The sequence below is a fragment of the Marmota monax genome, unplaced genomic scaffold (genome assembly GCF_021218885.2).
Source record: "Marmota monax isolate L192 unplaced genomic scaffold, Marmota_monax_Labrador192_F-V1.1 WCK01_AAM20220418_F8-fsc00107, whole genome shotgun sequence".
NCBI classification, from domain to species: Eukaryota; Metazoa; Chordata; class Mammalia; order Rodentia; family Sciuridae; genus Marmota; species Marmota monax.
In genome coordinates this window covers 2,713,796-2,727,368 of record NW_026693761.1, presented here as the reverse complement: position 1 = coordinate 2,727,368, position 13,573 = coordinate 2,713,796, and the positions used below count along the sequence as shown (strand labels likewise).

At 43.3% G+C, this 13,573-nt stretch overlaps 1 long non-coding RNA gene across 4 annotated transcripts; it reads left to right on the top strand.

Annotated features, from left to right (window-relative positions):
- The first annotated feature begins 949 nt into the window (after positions 1-949).
- Positions 950-12,177, top strand: LOC124103962 (uncharacterized). Of its 4 annotated transcripts, none has more exons than XR_006855335.2 (3): positions 950-1,374; positions 2,482-6,070; positions 6,416-12,177. It is a non-coding gene; the product is annotated as an uncharacterized LOC124103962 (long non-coding RNA). The 4 variants fall into 4 exon arrangements; XR_009228330.1 differs by having other exon boundaries at positions 2,482-6,607; positions 11,755-12,177; XR_009228331.1 differs by having other exon boundaries at positions 2,482-6,607; positions 11,751-12,177.
- Positions 12,178-13,573: the final 1,396 nt, after the last annotated feature.

The window sequence follows — 13,573 nt, the reverse complement described above, 5'->3', positions numbered from 1 at the left end:
AGGCCTTTGGGGTTATCATACCTTCCAGCGGCTGTCATAAAATGGGACACTAATATTTCTGTCAGCTACAGAACTCCTCACCCCCGGGGGAGAAGCCATCTCCAACTGCAGCCTCATTCGAAGAGAAAAAAAAAAAAAGGTTTTTAATAGCCTAAAGCCTATCTGAATGGATAGAGTGATTTAGGAACCTGTGCTGGTACTCAGCAAAGCTACTCAGTAGCTCATGATCCAGCCATTCTACTGCTAGGAATTTATCCTGAGGAAATCAGACGTGAGAACACATTTGTTCACAAGGTGCACACTGGAGCGTTACTTATATTAGTAAAAATCATTTGCATGTCCAATGATAAAAACCTGATTAAATTATACATATAGTTCATGTGCACCCATATTATAATAATCATGAAGATGTACTGGGTGATTTACCAATGGCCACTCCCCGTTTTAAGAGCTACATGCATACTAATTCATCTAATCTATGTGAAAGGTTACAGAGTGATCCTTAGGAATAGATAGTACAGGGATGTTCATGAGTTGAAGAAATGTTCATGATCTCTTGTTGAATGAAAAATACACATTACAGAACTGTTTTTAAACTGTAGATGTGAAAAGGCAGTAATCAGGACTACTATGTGAAATTACTGTTTTTATTTTCTTCTTTGTGAACTGAATACTTTTCACCATAATAATCATCTATTGTTTTTTAAAAAATAAATACATAGGGCATAAGATGATGCCTGAGGACCTGATGGTGACAGATCTCTCCAGGAGGCGGGGCCACTGAGAAACAAATAGGAGCCTGAACCTAGCTAGCACCATGTCCAGGGAGCCAATGACCTGGGGGGCTGACCACGGGAGTCCTCAGCAAAGCCAGGAGACCCAACTGGCCCTGGTGGCCCCCGGCCCCGCCCCGGCCCCGAAGCTCCTCCTGCTGCAGCGATCACCAGCGAGGGTGCCCTGCCTTCTGGCCAGCGCTGAAGCAGTTCCAGAGCCGGATACATTCAGGACTGAGATCAAAGGTCTTATTCCAGCTTTAAGAGGCATTCACTGTCCTACTCCTGCTGACTCCTCAGCCCTGCGCTCCAGAAAGGCCATTTCCTTCTGATTCCCCATGTTTCCATGATGCTTTTTCCTCCCTTTCTATATTTTCCAAACTTGCCTTTCCCATTCTCTGCTTCCAAAATGCATTTTCTTTATTCTGAGCAGAGGAATGATGCTGACAAAAACGACCACAGTGTTTATACACCTGCTATAAATCTAAGTGTAGTAGCAAGAATTAAGCAATTTCTTCAAGATCAGCCCAGGCTGTCTGTGATACTGGCAAAGCACTTCTGTATCCCTGACCTCCCCAGATCGGTGAGGCTGGCTGGGCAGGTAAGATGGTCTTTGTTTTAGAGACAGAAAGCCGAGTGAGTCTGGTTGCTGGGAAATGGGAAGTGGGTGGTGGTGGGGAGGCCTAAGAATCCAGGTCTCCCGAATCCTCCTGGGTACAGAAAGCATTGTCTTTGTGGCACACTTGTCCCCACTACCTGAGTCTGATTCAGATCAATCTGAGGTTCGGAAATTTCATCTCCTCTCTAAAATGCAATTCTGAATTCCTCAGTGCCCAGGAAAGGCACTGACAGAGCCGGCAGTCTGTGGATGGAGGATCAGATATAGGTATACACGTGTGTGATCTATTTGAATCCATAAGCCTTGTGAAAAAGCAACTGCCAACAAGTGGGGCTTAAAGAGATTTCAGGTTAAATTCAAGGAGAAATAAACAATGTTGCTCCTACAAACAAATAAGCAAAACCCTACCCAGATCCTGTGGATGAGGAATAGAAGTGTCCCTATTGCAGAGGTGTGACCTTTGGCCCCTGTTATGTGGAACTAAAACTACCTCCAGTGGAGTCCTGTGTTCTAGGGTGGATGTACTGATAAGCCAGTGCACAGTGATTACTTTTGAGTCTGAGCGGCCTGTCTCCCTGCCTCCTGCAGTCTTAGACTGTTGTTTAAAATATCTGACTTATTTCTTCCTTACAAAACCCTCCTGGACCACGAGTTTGTTGTACTGTGTTGGCAGGTTGGGCCCTGGGACTCACCTCTTCCCTACCTTTCTTATAAAAGTGGCTTGACAACTTCCAGTCAGTGCCTCAGGAGAGGCTGAAAGCAGCAGCAAAGTGGAAAGAATTTTCAGGGAATCCTCAAGCTAGATCCTTGGTGTGACTTAACCTGTCACTAGGACTGGGGCTCAGCCTACTCTTAGTGGCCCTGAGCTCAGCCAGGTCCCTGTGTCCTGCTCAAGGCTTGGCAGAAAAGAGAGCATCAAAAGCATGAATCCAACTTGAGGAGCTGCCTAGAAAAGATCTCTGAAAATATATTTTTGACACACACCTGACCGACATTCTTTTCTTTTCACAGGGGTTGTGGCACTCCGCTGGGGAGATGGCACTTATGAAGGAGTATGTGACTATATTTTTGTTTTATTTTCATACACAGGGGTTGACGGAATTAAAGAATTGACACCTTTTGCACCCATGCTCCAGACAGCTCATGAGTCAAATTGGTCCACACATGTATCCACCCTTCTTCGAGCAATTCATGCCTTAAATGTGTAGGAATTGAACCACATTTTAAATTCATCTATTAAATTTGAAGTTAATGAATTCCACTATGAATTATTTTAAAGTAATTAGCTCCCCAATTTTTTTGTAAACAGCTTTGTCAAGATACTTACTTGCCTTATGCTTCATCCATTTAGAAATGTGCAAGTCTGCTGGCCAGGTGGTCCATGCCTGTAATCCCAGTGGCTTAGGAGGCTGAGACAGGAGGATCTCAAGTTCAGAGCCAGCCTCAGCAAAAGCAAGGCACTAAGCAACTCAGTAAGATCCTGTCTCTAAATAAAATACAAAATAGGGATGGGGATGTGGCTCAGTGATCTAGTGCTCCTGAGTTCAATCCCCGATACCCCCCCAAAAGAAAGAAATGTGCAAGTCAGTGGTTTTAGGTATATTCACAGTTATGTGGCCATCCTATAATCAATCTTAGAACATTTTCATCACCCCTGAAAGGAACCCTGCACCCTTCAGCTACCACTTTCCAGTGGTAGACAATCACTAATCTTCTTTCTATCCTTATAGATTTACCTGTTGTGGACTGTTCATATAAATGGAATCATGAAATCTGTGGTCTTTTGCAAATGATTTGTTTCATTTAGCACAGTGTGTTCAAGGTTTTCTATGATTGATTTGTGACAATAATATTCCCTTGTAGGAATATATTATATTTTGTTCACCTATCACTTAATGAACTTTGGATTCTTTCTACCTTTGGGCTCTTATGAATAATGCTAATATGAATGTTTATGGGCAAGTTTTTCTGTGTACACATGCTTTCCATTTTCTTGGGTATATACCTAGGAATGTGTTAAAATAAATAATTGGGAGGCCTTAGGCTGAGACATACCCAGTACCTTGGGTTCCTTTAATAAGCTAACTTAAACATAACTCAATGTAAACAGCAAAGGAAAACTTGAGTTCCACTGATCAGAAATCACCAACTACTCTTCAACTAGAGACTTTGCCAATCAGAAAGCTACAACTAACCTCCAACTAGGGACTTTCCACTTTAACCAATCAACTTTATTCTTTGTCCTGTTTCCCTGAACACCCTCTAAAAGTTTCTTCTTGTGACCTCTTGCTGAACTTCATGCCAATTCATGAATCACTGAATGCTCAAACAAACTTGTTAAAATTTTAATGAGCCCAGGTTTATCGTTTAACAAGTGGAATTGTTGGGTCAAATTGTATCTTTACGTTTTGGAGAAATTGTCAGACTATTTTCCAAAGTGGATGCACCATTTCACATTTCTACCAGCAATGTATGCTCTCTCCATAGCCTAACACCTGTTATTATCTGGCTTTTTGATTAAAACCATCACAGCAGGTATGAAATGATATCTCATGGTTTTGATTTGCATTTCCCTTAGTAGTGCTAAGCATCTTTTCATGCATTTGTACATTTGAACATCTTCTTTAGACAAATGTCTGACACCCTTTGTCCAGTTTTTAATTTTTTTTAAAATATTTATTTTTTAGTTGTAGTTGGACACAATATATTTATTTTATTCATTTTTATGTGGTGCTGAGGATCAAACCCAGGGCCTTGCATGTGCTAGGCGAGCACTCTACTGCTGAGCCCCAGCCCCAGCCCCACTTTTTAATTTTTAATTCGGTTCTTTATCTTATTATTGAGTTACATGTGTTTTACATACAGGTCCTTTATCAGATATATGATATGCTGTATTTTCTCCCATTCTGTATAATGACTTTCACTTTCTGGGCAGTGTATTTTGAAGCACCAAAGTTTTTAATTTTGATGAAGATTATTTTTTCTTTTGTTATTCATGTTGTTGATGTCATATTTCATAAACCATTGCCAAATCCAAGGTCATGAAGACTTACCCCTCTGACTTCTTTCAAGAGTTTCTAGTTTTATCTCTTATATTTAGGTCTTTGATCCACTTTGAGTTAATTAGGAGTTGAAGTTAGTTCTTTTGCATTTAGATATCCAGTTGTCCCAGCACCATTTGTTGAAAAGACTATTTCTTCTCATTGAATTGTTTTGACACTCTTGTTGAAAATCAGTTGACTATAAAAGCAAGGACTTACTTCTGGATTTTCCATTCTATTCCTTTACTCTGTATGTCTGTCTTTATACCAGTATCATACTATCTTGACTACTACATATTTGTAGGTTTTTAAATCAGGAATGTGAATCTCCAACTTTTTTTTTAACATATGTTTTTAGTTATTAATGGACCTTTATTATACCTATCTATCTACCTATTTATTTATATGTGATGCTGAGAATCAAACCCAGTGCCTCACACATGCCAGGTAAGTGTTCTACCACTGGGCCACAACCCCAGCTCCTGTTCTTCCTTCTCAATGGAAAAAGCTGTTTAAGTTATTCTGGGTCCCTTGAGTCTTTATGTGACTATTAGTACAAGCTTGCTCAGTTTTGCAAAGAAGCCAGCTAGGGGCCTTCCAAAGATTGTGTTAAATCTATAGACCAATTTGGGAAGGATTTCCACCTCAACATTTAGTCTTCTAATTCATGAATATGGGATGTCTATTCATTTAAATCTTCTGACATCTGTCAACAATATTTTATAGTTTATAGAGGATAAGTTTTATACTTCTTTTATTAAATTTATTTCCAAGTATTTTGTTCTTTGTATAATATTATGAATGGAGATTGCTTTTCTTAATTTGATTTTTAAATTTTCATCATAAATGTACAGAAATTTAATTTCTTTTTGCATATTGTGCTTGTAATCTGTACATTAATTAACTCATTTATTAGTTCTAATAGTTCTTTAGTGGATTCTTTAGGATTTTCTATACACAAGATAATATCATCTTCAAATAGAGATAGTTTACTTCTTCCTTTTCAATCAGCATGCATTTAATCTCATTTTCTTATACTACTATTTTTTTATTTTGTGCTGTTATTTTATTATTTTATTTTATTTTTGTTATTTCATGTTATTGATTTTGTTTTATGTTATTTTGGGATTTTATTTTATTTATGTTGCCCAGGCTGGTCTCAAACCCATAAACTCAAGTGATCCTCCCTCCAGAGTAGCTGGGATTATAGATGTGAACCAGCACATCTGGTCAATCCTAATTTTTTTTATAAGTTATATTCCATGTATGTATAACTTTGTTTTATTTATTCATTTTTATGTGGTGCTGAGGACCGAACCCAGTGCCTTATATGTGCTAGGCGAGTGCTCTTCCACTGAGCCACAACCTCAATCCTAATTTTTAAAAGTAAATCCTAATGCTCATATTTTGGTTTGCTTAAAACAAAGTCAGAAGAGAAAATAGGGGGAAAAAAGAAAACAAAGTTCAATGTTAAGTACACCTCATTAAAACTGCTTTTAAGAAAACTAACTTATCTTAAAGCCATCACACAGAGGGAAGGAAAGTATTTAATATGCTAGTCCATTTTCTTATAAGTTTTTTTCTAGGTGTCTATTTGGATGTTGAGCTATAAATAAAATTGAACTCATACTTTACAGGTAATTTACAATTCTATTCTGGGAAACTTATTGTTCAGTCAAGCCCTTTTCAGAATTAAGACAATTTATGAATGCCTTTAAAAAAAAAAATCATAGCCTCATGGGATGAGGGTATTCTGGAGGGTTTGTGGGTAAGGCTGACCCCAACCCTGCTCAGTGACCCATGGCCACCAGTAATGGCACCCTGCCACAGAGCTTCCAACAGCCTTTCCACCCATGAGGAGAGAATGGTCCCTTCTGTGGGGTGAAAATGAGGATCCCACTGGCTTCCTGGATTTCTTGGACTCTTTTAAATATTCAAATACCCCTCATGTCTGTTTTCTTCTGGTGTTCTTTAATCCATAGACGAGGGTCCAGAGGCTGTTGGAAATGACCTTAAGGCCAGGGGCATTAGAATGTGGGAAGATAAAACCCTGCCCACGACCTGGCTGGGGAGCTATCACCTCTTCAATCGCTGATAGCCAGTCGCCCTGTGGTTTGCCAGGAATGAACCTCTCCCTCTGCATGATCCTGGGCTGATCTCCTCTGGCCCATGAGGTATGAAAAGCAAACCAATCAGCTGTGGGATAGAAAACAATTTGTCCTGCCAGATTTCTTTCTAGTAGGTTCTTTGTGTGGCTTGTTGGTGCTTTTGCATGTCTCTCCAATCATTTGTGTGCTGTGCACAAGCACTCCCTAAATGTTATTTAGATAGATGTGACATTAGCATGTTTCCATGTCAATAAGAATAATTCCATAAGTACAAAATATTACACTGTCTGGTTATTATTATAAACAACCACTTCCCAGAAAGATACTGGAAGCTCTTTGGAGAACACAGCACTAAGTTCTTAATGTACTTCTTTGGAGAATGCTGTGTGTCACCAGCACTGTTGACCAGAGTTACGGTTACACCCCAGCTTTCCAACAAGGACAATCCACTGACAATCTCTAGCACTTCACTGTCAGCAGCCAGACGTGGCCAGGACTGTCCAGCGTATGGCCCTCTGTTGAGGTTCTTCCATAAACCCCACAAAGTCTGATAGGGTTGAGGCTACAGAAAAAATTAGTTTTCCTAATGTGGATGTGTCAGGAGTCAGCATTTAAGGAGAAAAATTTTAATTTTAATGTCTATCTTGAAAGAAGTCAATGAGGCAGTTCCTATCAGACACAGGTTGTTCACGGATTGGGGAACTTGAGAAAGCACCAGGTGAGCCAGTGTGGACCCACCCAAGTACTGTACTCTAAAGAGGTCAACCTTGGACCCTCAGAATGAAGGCCAGGGCAGGCACAGGAGCAGAAATCTCTCTGTGTACCCAACAACTTCCTGAAGTCTTGTGGCATTGCTTGTGTTTCTGAGGGTGCCTGGACAGACCCTCCACGGTTACAGCTCGCCATTCTCTCACCTCTGCAAGCCACCTCTGCAGGGAGGTTGAGGATCATGCTCTCAACCTTGGGACACCATCATCACTGCCAGGGCAAGTAGCTCTCTCTTGCTTCTGCTTATGGATTCTCACTTGTCACCACACTCTTCTCCCTCCCCAGTGTGTTTGAGATGTGTCCTCAGGTTTCCTTGTGTGTGCACGCGTATTGTAATTCAAGTGAACAGCGGTGGACATTTGCCCTTCCTCACTGGTGGCTGTGCGTGGCCACGGTTCGTTACTCTTCATGCCTCTACCGGTTTCACGTCAAGAAAACCAAAACCACAAGAGGACAAGCACTTCAGCAGTTTTAGCTGGTGCTGATTTGTGGAGATCCCAAGACCTAGGCAAATGTTACCCATGTTACCTCTGCATGTGTCTCACAGAGAATTAGTCTCCTCAGGGTGCAAATAATGTCAATTGTTACCCGCTCTGGTTTATTGTGAACTGGTTCCAGCTTTCACTCATGAAGCTGGTAGGTATTTAAATCAGATGCTTGAGCACTCTTCCTTTGGATCCTACAAAATCCCTGGATCATGGTGGGGGTCTCAGAGCTCTGAAGAGGTCCCCCAAGTGTTCAGACCTGGGGTCGCCAGGTCAGGGCAGGTACTCAGCAGCATTCACAGGTCTCCCTCTACCAAGAAGGGAGCTCCAGGGCCACTCACACCCTCCACCTGGGGCCTGCCTGGGCCTCCACAGACCCCAAGGAGCAGCACCCATCTTATTCTCTTACCTTGCCGGCTTCCCTCAGCTTTCTGCTTGTTCTTCCCTGACTCTGGGGAGACAGAGGACAGTTTCGGGCTGCAGTCCCTTTTCAAGTCTCCAATACACAGGGCATTTGTTTTGCCTCTTTGTACCATCATAGGGATTCATCTTAAAACCACAAAGGCACCTACTTTTCTTTTCTGGCCATAGCAAGATAGGATGAAGACCTTGAGAATAGAAGCTGGGATATAGCTCAAAGGTAGGGTGCTTGCCTAATTATGCACGAGGCCCTCAGTTCAGTCTTAAACACCACAGAAACAAAACATTAACCAAAGACTTTGGGAACAGTAAATCTGTCTGTCTTCTGGAAGGGGGAAATACCTTTCATTCTTTTTTTTAAAAAAATATATAAGTTGTAGTTGAACACAATACCTTTATTTTTATTTATGTGGTGCTGAGAATCCAACCCAGGGCCTCGACATACTACAAGCGCTGTACCGCTGAGCCGCAGCCCTCAATCTTTCTTAATAAGCCATAAGCCCACTCTTTCCTCATCCCACAAGAATGAACAGAAGGACTTACACAGCACAGCACCCCTGGAGGAGCTGCAGGAGCTGTGGGTTCCTGGACCCATGTGAGTGTTTTTGGATTTTAAGAAGTAAAAAGACATTTTTTTTTCCTTCTCAATCAGTCACTCAACATCCTGTGGCACTGATATTTATTGAGCATATAGTGTACTCTTGATGCTCTGCTAGGCAGCTAGCTAGATACACTCACATTTTATCTTCACAACAATGCTGTGAGATAGAGAAAGTAGTCTCCATTCTCCAAATCAGGAACATAAGACTTAAAAAAAAAAAAATGTTAAGGAACTTGCTCCGGGTCGAGCAGTAGAGCCAAAACTGCCATCTACCTGTGGCTTAGAGTTGAGGTTTATGTAAATACTCTGGGTTGAAAAGACCTTTATATAACCTCATGCTTTTTAGAAAGTCACATTCCAGCTGCAAAACCTTCCTCTGGCTAAAAGTAAGGATGACTCAGCAAGCAAGCTTGGCCTCATTGGGTTATTCTGGCACTTTCTGCTTGCACATACCCCTTCCCCAGGGGATATATTCAAAACCTGGCTCTGCTAAAGCTCTGGGAATTCATCCTGTGGTTGTTTTGCCCTGTGCTGGCCTCCCTGTGCTTTCAGAAAAGCTTGACAAGGAGTTCAGTCACCAGAAACACCAGTCTCACTTTCAGGGAACAGGTTATCGTGAGGCATAGAACTTGCTGGTCAAGGGAAGGCTCTGGAATTGGACCTCCAGCAATGGGTAGCCATGGGCCATCTCCCACTGCTGACTCCGATGCACCCACAAGAGAGACTCCCAGAGGCTGCTAAAGTGTCCTTGACCCGGTTAACTGGTAGAAGCAGGAAGCATCTCCCCTACACTGTATGTTTCCATTCTATGGAAAATGACTCCAAAGGACAGCTCTGTCAGGGTTCTGCCACCCTAGCTGTCTTGTTTCTTCACCAGAGGGACTTAGTGGCTGGGCCAGCTGCCTCTAACATAAGGAAATCATTTCTAATTGGTTGCTGTTTTTTGCATAAAAGATCTTTGAGCAGTAGGTGGGAAGAGGCGTTTCAGTCTGACAGATGGAGAAACTGAGGCAAAGAGTAGATGAAAATTGTGCTTTTCACCAGACAGCAGGAGAGCAGAACGTGGTCTCATGTTTATTCCCCAGACTAGGTTTTTCCACCTGTGACTGCAAGGATCTGCATCAAGTTCATGGCTCTCAAAATTTATTTTAACTTCTTAAACTTCAAAAACAAGGGCCTAGGAATCCAGGGCTCCTGCAGCTGGAGCCCAGGAGGGCTGTGTGAAGGGCCTGGCACTGGAGCAGCACTGCCCCCTGGCGCCCATGCGCATGCATTCCCAGCTCTCCCAAGAGTCTGGGTCCACACTTAACCTCCTCCTCGTTTTCTTCAGACTCACACGCTCCATCTAAATGGGAAGAAGTGGGTAGGCAGGGTACACCCTCCTATGCCCATAACCAGACTTCCTGCCACACAGTGCCAACAGGCTTTGAGAGCCAGAATAACTCTGGTGAGAGGCCATTGTGTGTGGTCACAACTCCAGAAGTTCTGTCCACAAGGGTCTGTCAAACCCAAGCTGAGATTGTCTTGTTCCAGAGAGGTCCTCCATCCACCAAGGACAGGGTCTGAGAAGGGGCTAGTGCTTCCTCTTTCAAAGTCACCAGGGAACTGATGCCCCTGCCTCTTGTCCTTGACTACTTCCCAAATGGGAGCCACTATGGTGATCTGCCTCCCGCCCCTTCCCTCCACACTGGTCACACCCTCAGCTTCCCCCTGAAGCAGTCCCACCCTCCCCAAGCACTTCCACAGTCCCCTCTGGCTGCCCTGCTCCCCTTTCCACAGTCAGCAAACTTCCCTGGGGCAGGCTGAAGGCTTCCACCTTCTGCTCTCCCTGGCTCTTCTCAGTCACCCATGGGAGTGAGAAGTTGGTAAAAGAGGGATGAGCCATATGCAGGCAGGGGGCGGGGTGGGGGGGCAGATTGAGATGCATAGGCTGTTAAACCCTTAAAGATAAGTACTGCCCACTCCCACCCAATTCAATAATTACACAATTTTAAACTGCAAACAAGTGCAAGTCCAACAAAACCCTGGTTTCCTGTGATAATAACTTAATATCTTCTTTTTTAATTTCAAAATTTAATCTTTTTCGGTTTCAAATTTTTGGAGACTTCAGCAGTGCAGGGCACTGTGTCAGGCAATGTGCTTGGGGGTCATGAAGGGAGGTGGGTATGAAATGTGCTTTCATGTGCAGACTGGTCCAGGTCAGGTGTCCAGGCCAGGTGGAGGCTGCCCTCCATGAGCTTATTGGGTTTGCCATCAGCTCAACTCTGGCTCCTACTGGCAAGCCTACAATGAAACCTTTCAACTGCCCTTGGCCTCAGAGATAGAATGGGAAGCAAAGAGTAAACTTAGTGTGTTCTTTTTTGTTTTTTTTACTGTTTTTTATTATGATAAAATTTGCCATTTTAACCAGTTTTTTAGTGTACAATTTAGCAGCATTCATTGCATTCACAATGTAGAGTCCTCACCATTTCCCCCCAAGGTTTCCATCCTCCCAAACAGAAACTCTGCCTAAGCAATAATTCCCTACCCAGCTTTAGCCCTTGTTAACCTCAAATCTACCTCATCTCTATAAATTTGCCTACTCTACATATTTTGCTTAAAAAATGTTTTTAGTTGTAGATGGACACAGTATCTTTATTTTATTTATTTTTAGGTAGTGCTGATGATCGAACCCAGTGCCCCACAAATGGTAGGCGAGTGCTGTACCAGTGAGCTATAACTCCAGCCCTACTCTATATATTTCATTTGTGCAATCATACATTAATTGTCTTTTTGTGTCTGGTTTCTTTCACTTTTAGAATACTATTTTCAAGGTTCATGCATGTTGCAACATGTATGGACCCTCATTTTTTTTTTTAATACTGGGAATTGAACTCAGGGGTGCTTTACTCCCAGCACTTTTTGTTGTTATTTTGTTTTTATTTTTTATTTTGAGACAGGGTCTGCTAAGTTGCTGATGAACTTGGGATTCTTCTGTCTCAGCCTCCCTGTCACTGGAATTAAAGGCATGTATCATGGGGCTGGGCCCTCATTTTTAAAAAAGGCTCAATAATATTCTATTGTATGGATAGACCACATTTTGTTTATCCACTCATCCTTCGATGGGCAGGTGGACTGCCCTTTGGCTATGGTGAATGGTGTCGCTGAGGTATGTGAAGTCTCCTGTTCTGGTCCCTCCAGGCCTTCACTTTTTGTGGACCTAGCCTGGGAGTAGAATTGCTGGGTCATATGAAAATTCTACATTTACCCTTTTAAGGAATCAAAATTATCAGTTTTCCTTATTCTTGGTCATATGTTCTGTTTTGACACTCATTTTCTTTTATGATATTCTTAAACCTCTTCCTTAAATGTATATATTTATTTTTAAGGTCCTGAAATACATTTGAACTGAAATAAAATCTGACTGGGTGGTGCAGGAGGCACGCGCGGACCTCCTGTCCCCATGGCCACCGCCTGCATGACGCTCGAACCGCAGCCCGTGAGAAGTAGGGCAGGAGCTGTGAGACGAGATAAGATCCAAGCCCCTGCAGGTCCCCAAGACACGGGGAGCCCAAGTGCTAGAGAGGCGCTGGAGACCGGGCCCTTGCGCTGGCGGCGGCCGCCAGGGGTCGCAGAGGAGCGCGCTCGCCTGAGTCCACCACCTCGGTGGTTTCGCCCTACCCTCGGAGCCATCCGGGGAAGAGGCTAGCAGAAGTTTTAGCGCCGGCAGAGGGTACCGGAGTCCAGCGCCGCCTCGGACGTCGGGACTAGAGCCTGAAGGGTTAGTCTTGTCTTGGCCCTCAGAAAGGTTTGCAGATGTTGACCGAACCCGATTTTCTGCAGACTGTGGCCCTGCCCTTTGTCCCCCAGGATGCTTTGTGCCTGTTTCTCTCAGAGGTCGTGGGTTGCTATGGGGGCAGGAGCATCGCACAGAGCAGAGCCTGCGCATGCAAACCACGCCTTCCCCATGACCCTGCGATGGCCCCAATACTAAGAGAAGATTCAATGGAATGAAGGAATGAACAAATTAAAATGATGTTCCACTTGATGGTGAAAGAAGTGAACCTACAGGGTTTATTGGCACCTAATAAACCCAGGTTCAAGGACTGGAGATAACCCTCCTTAAATTCATTTGAAGGAATGTAGTGTAATAATTCAAAAATAGTTAAAAAGAAAATTACTTTGGGCAACATTTAAGTCTAAAATTCTTGGACATTGGACAATCTGTTGTGGGTACCAGCAGAAAGCCAACCCCGGGGTGGGGGTATGCTGGGTTTTGGGTACACCCATGGCCGGTAGATTAGGGACTGTGGATTAGGGGCCAGCCTAAACCTACACCCAGATTGGGTAATGAAAAGGGAAGGAGAGAAATGGAGTCTCAGGAGGGCTCAGGTTCAAGGGCTGCCTGAGTGTGGGAAGAAGGGGTACAAGCCACAAGCCAACACAGGCAAAGTCCCAGGATTGCTCACCTGTTAGATCTGGAGCTGATACTTGAGGTGTGAGTCAAACTGATTCAAAGGCTCATATTAGCTGCAGAACTGGAATCTCATTTACCCACAAACCCAAAGGGTAGAGAAGTTTGCAGGGCAGGGGGAAGGTGCTGTCTGGCTCATGCGGTTCTTAGTGACCATGTCTGTACCATCCTCCACACTTTCCTGGGGTTTATCAAGTGCTGTGGCAGAGGGAAGACCAAGTTCTCTTTTATGATTGTAAATCTGGGGTTAACCAAGAGCTGAGGGTCTGTCTATGAGGACATCTGACATAAGTGGGCAGAGGGCA